Raw genomic sequence first — 7,758 nt, 5'->3', positions numbered from 1 at the left:
ATCCGAAATCGTTGATTTCGTTTGGAATCCGAGGCTGCATTCGTCCTTGCTCAAACAAGCAATGGCTCTTCTAATCGAATGGCCACGGGGAGCTTCCGATAACAAAGGCTCCCTTGTCACTCGTGATGCGCAGGCCAACTGCTAGACGACGGGTCGCCCTTCAGATCGCTGCCCAGGCAACCACCACAACGGCACCATTGGAACGACAACCGCTGCCGAACCATTCTGAAAATTTTGTGCCAAAGAAGTTGTTGCGTAGAGAACGACTCTGGGGGGCGAGCCCTCGCATAGCAAAATCGGGATGGCTTCACGGCCCTCCCAATAGAAACGATGCTGGTGCCAATATTCCAAAAATCCGAATAACGTGTCTTTCGCGAACACCAGCACTGATTTCTATTGGGGAGGGTCGACGAGAACTTTTGGTACCAAAGCTCCCATTGTAGCCGCGATAGGCACACAAAAAATTGCTAGAGCCCCAAGCACCCACCTCATGGCTAGACAAGGGCTCGCCATTAGTAGATCAACTTCGAAATCGCTGAACAGACGCGCTGTGGAATGGCAACCGCTGCCAAGCCTCTTCCGTAATTGCGTCGGTCGAGTGATCGAAGAAGGTGACCTAAGAGAGAGTCCAAGGCTAGGGATTCGTGGGCCGATCTGGCCGGGTGACTTGATGAACAAACTTAAAGAGTCGACTTGGTGAGAGTACTCGGTGGGCTGACCTGGTCACGTGACTTGATGAACGGACTTAAAGAGTCGACTTGGTGGGCCGACTTGGCCGGGTGACTTGATGAACGAACTTAAAGAGTCGACTTGGTGGGTCGAACTAGCGGGGTGACTTGGTGAGAGTACTTGGTGGGCTGACCTGGCAGGGTGACTTGATGAACAAACTTAGAGAGTCGACTTTGTGAGAGTACTTGGTGGGTCGAACTGGCAGGGTGACTTGATGAACGAACTTAAAGAGTCGACCTGGCGAGAGAACTTGGTGGGCCGAGCTGGCAGGGTGAATTGATGAACGAACCTAAAGAGTCGACTTTGTGAGAGTACTTGGTGGGCCGACCTGGCGGGGTGAGTTGATGACCGAACTTAAAGGGTCGACTTGGTGAGAGTAGTTGGTGGGCCGACCTGGCGGGGCGACTTGATCAACGAACCTAAAGAGTCGACTTGGTGAGAGTACTCGGTGGGGTGACCTGATGAACAAACCTAAAGAGTCGACCTGGTGAGAGTACTTGGTGGGCCGACCTGGCGGGGTGACTTGGTGAGCAAACTTAAAGAGTCGACTTGGTGAGAGTAGTTGGTGGGCTGACCTGGCGGGGTGACTTGATGAACGAACTTAAAGAGTCGACCTGGTGGGCCGACTTGGCAGAGTGACTTCATGAACGAACTTAAAGAGTCCACTTGGTGGGCCGACCTGGCGGGGTGACTTGATGAACGAACTTAAAGAGTCGACTTGGTGAGAGTAATTTGTGGGCTGACCTGGCGGGGTGGCTTGATGAGTGAACTTAAAGAGTCGACTTGGTGGGGTGACTTGATGAACGCACTTGAAGGGTCGACTTGGTGGGGTGACTCTACGAACGGACCTAAAGAGTTGACTTGGCGAGAGTACTTGGTGGGGTGACTCGATGAAAGGACTTAAAGAGTCGACTTGGTGAGAGTACTTGGTGGCTCGACTTTATGAGCAGACTTAAAGAGTCCACTTGGTGAGAGTGGGCCTAACAGGGCGATGTGGCGAGTGGGCCTAACGGGGCGAGTTGGTGGGGCGACTTGGCGAGTGGTATTAGAGAGCCGACGTGGTGAGGCGACTCGGCGAGTTGGTTCGTTGAGATGACATGGTGAGCTGACTTGGCAAGTCGACCTGGCGAGCGAACTTAAAGAGTCGACTTGGCAACGTACTCGAGTCGACTTGGTGAGGCGACCTGGCGAGCGGGCTCAAAGAGTCAACATGGTGAGGCGACTGATTGAGTCAACATGGTGAGGCGACTCACGGTGAGGAGCTATCCTTGAGGCGACTTGGTGGGCCTACTTGATTAGTCGACTTGGTGAGCCGACCTGACGAGCTGACACGGTGAGCGGGCTTAAAGAGGCGACGGCTTGGTGGGGTAACTCGGCAAGCCAGCTTATCGAGGCGAGATGGTGAGTCGACTTGGTGAGCGCACTTAAAGAGTCAACTTCGCGAGGTGACTCGGCGAGTTAGCCCGCTGATGCGACTTGGGCGGGCCGACCTGGCGAACGAACTTAAAGAGGCGACTTGGGCGGGCTGACCTGGTGAGCGAACTTAAAGAGTTGACTTGGCAACGTACTTGAACAACCGACTTGGTGAGCTGACATGGTGAGTGGGCTTAGAGAAGCAACTCGGCGGGGCGACTTGATGAACGGACTTAAAGGGTCGACTTGGCGGGGTGACTCGATGAACGGACCTAAAGAGTTGACTTGGTGAGAGTACTTGGCGGGGTGAACTGATGAACGGACTTAAAGAGTCGACTTGGTGGGAGTACTTGGTGGGCCGACTTGATGAACGGACTTATAGAGTCGACTTGGTGAGAGTAGTTGTTCTGGCGACTTGATGAACGGACTTAAAGAGTCGGCTTGGCGGGGTGACTTGATGAAAGGACTTAAACAGTCGACTTGGTCGGGTGACTCGATGAACGAACTTAGAGGGTCGACTTTGCGGGGTGACTTGATGAACGGACCTAAAGAGTTGACTTGGTGAGAGTACTCAGTGGGGTGACCTGATGAACAGACTTAGAGAGTCGACTTGGTGAGAGTCCTTGGTGGGCCGATCTGGCCGGGTGACTTGATGAACAAACTTAAAGAGTCGACTTGGTGAGAGTACTTGGTGGGCTGACCTGGTCACGTGACTTGATGAACGGACTTAAAGAGTCGACTTGGTGGGCCGACTTGGCCGGGTGACTTGATGAACGAACTTAAAGAGTCGACTTGGTGGGTCGAACTAGCGGGGTGACTTGGTGAGAGTACTTGGTGGGCTGACCTGGCAGGGTGACTTGATGAACGAACTTAGAGAGTCGACTTTGTGAGAGTACTTGGTGGGTCGAACTGGCAGGGTGACTTGATGAACGAACTTAAAGAGTCGACCTGGTGAGAGAACTTGGTGGGCCGAGCTGGCAGGGTGAATTGATGAACGAACCTAAAGAGTCGACTTTGTGAGAGTACTTGGTGGGCCGACCTGGCGGGGTGAGTTGATGACCGAACTTAAAGGGTCGACTTGGTGAGAGTAGTTGGTGGGCCGACCTGGCGGGGCGACTTGATTAACGAACCTAAAGAGTCGACTTGGTGAGAGTACTCGGTGGGGTGACCTGATGAACAAACCTAAAGAGTCGACCTGGTGAGAGTACTTGGTGGGCCGACCTGGCGGGGTGACTTGGTGAGCAAACTTAAAGAGTCGACTTGGTGAGAGTAGTTGGTGGGCTGACCTGGCGGGGTGACTTGATGAACGAACTTAAAGAGTCGACCTGGTGGGCCGACTTGGCAGAGTGACTTCATGAACGAACTTAAAGAGTCCACTTGGTGGGCCGACCTGGCGGGGTGACTTGATGAACGAACTTAAAGAGTCGACTTGGTGAGAGTAATTTGTGGGCTGACCTGGCGGGGTGGCTTGATGAGTGAACTTAAAGAGTCGACTTGGTGGGGTGACTTGATGAACGCACTTGAAGGGTCGACTTGGTGGGGTGACTCTATGAACGAACCTAAAGAGTTGACTTGGCGAGAGTACTTGGTGGGGTGACTCGATGAAAGGACTTAAAGAGTCGACTTGGTGAGAGTACTTGGTGGCTCGACTTTATGAGCAGACTTAAAGAGTCCACTTGGTGAGAGTGGGCCTAACAGGGCGATGTGGTGAGTGGGCCTAACGGGACGAGTTGGTGGGGCGACTTGGCGAGTGGTATTAGAGATCTCCCCAATCACTTGTGATGACGCACAATCCAAGTGCTAGACGCGAGCTCGCCCTTGAAAGGCCGCGTTCCAAGACATCCCGATGACACATTGGAACGACAACCGCTGTCGAACCATTCCCAATGCTGTGCCGATCGAGTTGGCACAGAGGCGACCAAACAGCCATCCACGACACCGTTTTCGGAGATTGGCCAGATCGGCTCGGCCAGCATGGCTCGGCCAGCACGGCTCGGCCAGCATGGCTCGGCCAGAACGGCTCGCCCAGATCGGCTCGGCCAGCAAGGCTCGGCTAGAACGGCTCGCCCAGATCGGCTCGGCCAGCATGGCTCGGCCAGAACGGCTCGCCCAGAACGGCTCGGCCAGAACGGGTCGCCCAGATCGGCTCGGCCAGCATGGCTTGCCCAGAACGGCTCGGCCAGATCGGGTCGGCCAGAATGGCTCGCCCAGATCGGCTCGGCCAGATCGGCTCGGCCAGCATGGTGACTTGCTGACTTGGTGAGAGTACTTCGAACTGTCAAGAACAAAGGCCAATCTAACGTGCAAACTCTGCTACTGCGCAAACATAGGTTGCAATTATAGAGAAATTGCAAGGCCGTCACAATGGCCCGAGGCCAATGCTCCGACTACTAAGTCAATTTTCTCTTGCAATCGCACATGCCGCCGTTCACAGAGAGATCTCCCCAATCACTTGTGACGACGCACAATCCAAGTGCTAGACGCGAGCTCGCCCTTGAAAGGCCGCGTTCCAAGACATCCCGATGACACATTGGAACGACAACCGCTGTCGAACCATTCCCAATGTTGTGCCGATCGAGTTGGCACAGAGGCGACCAAACAGCCATCCACGACACCGTTTTTGGAGATCGGCCAGATCGGCTCGGCCAGAACGGCTCGGCCAGAACGGCTCGCCCAGATCGGCTCGGCCAGCATGGCTCGGCCAGAACGGCTCGCCCAGCAAGGCTCGGCCAGAACGGCTCGCCCAGATCGGCTCGGCCAGAACGGCTCGCCCAGATCGGCTCGGCCAGCAAGGCTCGGCCAGAACGGCTCGCCCAGATCGGCTCGCCCAGATCGGCTCGGCCAGCATGGCTCGGCCGGAACGGCTCGGCCAGCATGGCTCGGCCAGAACGGGTCGCCCAGATCGGCTCGCCCAGAACGGGTCGCCCAGATCGGCTCGGCCAGCATGGCTTGCCCAGAACGGCTCGGCCAGATCGGCTCGCCCAGATCGGCTCGGCCAGCATGGCTCGGCCAGAACGGCTCGGCCAGATCGGGACGGTGACTTGATGAACGGACTTAGAGATTCGACTTGGTGAGAGTAATTTGTGGGCTGACCTGGCGGGGTGGCTTGATGAGTGAACTTAAAGAGTCGACTTGGTGGGGTGACTTGATGAACGCACTTGAAGGGTCGACTTGGTGGGGTGACTCTACGAACGGACCTAAAGAGTTGACTTGGCGAGAGTACTTGGTGGGGTGACTCGATGAAAGGACTTAAAGAGTCGACTTGGTGAGAGTACTTGGTGGCTCGACTTTATGAGCAGACTTAAAGAGTCCACTTGGTGAGAGTGGGCCTAACAGGGCGATGTGGTGAGTGGGCCTAACGGGGCGAGTTGGTGGGGCGACTTGGCGAGTGGTATTAGAGAGCCGACGTGGTGAGGCGACTCGGCGAGTTGGTTCGTTGAGATGACATGGTGAGCTGACTTGGCGAGTCGACCTGGCGAGCGAACTTAAAGAGTCGACTTGGCAACGTACTCGAGTCGACTTGGTGAGGCGACCTGGCGAGCGGGCTCAAAGAGTCAACATGGTGAGGCGACTCATTGAGTCAACATGGTGAGGCGACTCATGGTGAGGAGCTATCCTTGAGGCGACTTGGTGGGCCTACTTGATTAGTCGACTTGGTGAGCCGACCTGACGAGCTGACACGGTGAGCGGGCTTAAAGAGGCGACGACTTGGTGCGGTAACTCGGCAAGCCAACTTATCGAGGCGAGATGGACAGTCGACTTGGTGAGCGCACTTAAAGAGTCAACTTCGCGAGGTGACTCGGCGAGTTAGCCCGCTGATGCGACTTGGGCGGGCCGACCTGGCGAACGAACTTAAAGAGGCGACTTGGGCGGGCTGACCTGGTGAGCGAACTTAAAGAGTTGACTTGGCAACGTACTTGAACAACCGACTTGGTGAGCTGACATGGTGAGTGGGCTTAGAGAAGCAACTCGGCGGGGCAACTTGGCGAGCACACCTGCTGGGGCAAGGTGGTAAAACGACTATGTGATTCGACTTGGTGAGCTGACTTAGGGAGCTGAGTTGGTGAGCGAACTTAAGGGGTCGACTTGGTGAGGCAACCTGAATAGTCGACTCGGTGAGGTGACTTGGGGAGCCGACATGGTGAGCGGTCTTAAAGAAGAGGCGACCTGGTGGGGCAACCTGGTGAGGCGAGACGATAAGTCATCTTGGTGAGCCGGCTTGACGAGCTGTGAGTGGACTTAAAGAGTCAATTCTTGATTTGGCAAAGACCACATGGTTAGATGACTTGGTGAGCCGACCTGGCTAGCAAAATTGGCAAGCAAACTTATAGAATCGACTTGCTGTCCCCAGCCAGGATCGCACGCCTGGGTCGACCCAACTTGGGTCACCCGACTAGGTCAACCCATCTCCGTCGCCCCAGCCTCGGGCGACCCGACTGGGTCGCCAGAGTGGGTCGACGAGGGGAAAAAAAACAAAAAACAAAAAAAATCATGGGAGGCCCTGTACAGCGAAAAGCGCTAAATTTTGGGCATTACAAAAAGAAGAAAAAAAAAAACAAGTTACCCGCTTTTGGATCACGCACAAGTTTCAGTTCACGTATTGCCGAGCCGACTCGAGGCGTTACGCCTAGCTAGCCAGATTCGAGGTAGGCTAGCCGAAACGATCCGATTTGAGAATTTTCTTTATAAAAAGAGATCATGATAGGGCTCGTAAGGCAAAAAAGAATGAAATTTTGGGAGTTCAAAAAAAAACGTTACCCGGTTTTGGATCGCGCACAGGGCTCGGGTCACGTAGCATCGAGGTGCCCTGGGTGACATGATTCGAGCGAAAAGTCGACGGTGGCATGAGTCGTGCAAAAACATTGGAGGCCATTAAGGCTCGAGGCGCTTCGAGTCGAGGTTGCCGAGGCGGGTCGGGTTGAAAACTTTGGGCGTTAACCAAAAAGAAAAAGTTAACCGCTTTTGGATCATGTACACGGCTCGGGGCACTTAGAATCAAGTCGAGCACGGTGACATGAGTCGTGCGAAAAATTTGGAGACGACTCGAGTCGGGGCATCCGACTCTATTCGAGTTCAAAACTTTGGGACTTGACAAAAAAAAGAAAAAAGAAAAAGTTACCCGGTTTTGGATCACGTAAGTGACTCGGGCCACTCAGAATCAAGGCGAGTGCGATTACATGAGTCGAGCGAAAAAAAAAATGGAGGCGGTTAAGGCTCGAGGCAATTCGAGTCGGGGTAGCTGAGTCGATTCGAAAACTTTGGCCGTTAGCCAGAAAAAGAGTTAATCGCTCTTGGATCACGTACATGACTTGGGGCGCATAGAATCAAGTCAAGCACGGTGACATGAGTGGTTCGAAAAAATTGCAAGCGATTAAGGCTCGAGGCGATTTGAGTTGGGGTTGCTGACACGATTCGGGTTGAAATCTTTGGGTGTTAACCAAAGAAGGAAGAAGTTACCCGCTTTTGGATCACGTACATGACTCGGGGCACCGAGTCGAGCACGGTGACATGAGTCCTGCGAAAAAACTGGAGGCGGTTAAGGCTCGAGGCGATACGAGTCGGGGTCGCCGACACAATTTGGGTTGAAAACTTTGGGCGTTAACCCAAAAAAAGAGT

This window comes from Cupressus sempervirens, chromosome 1 (assembly GCF_028749045.1).
Source record: "Cupressus sempervirens isolate cs-2001-9-10 chromosome 1, ASM2874904v1, whole genome shotgun sequence".
Taxonomy (NCBI): domain Eukaryota; kingdom Viridiplantae; phylum Streptophyta; class Pinopsida; order Cupressales; family Cupressaceae; genus Cupressus; species Cupressus sempervirens.
This window is presented reverse-complemented; position numbering follows the sequence as displayed.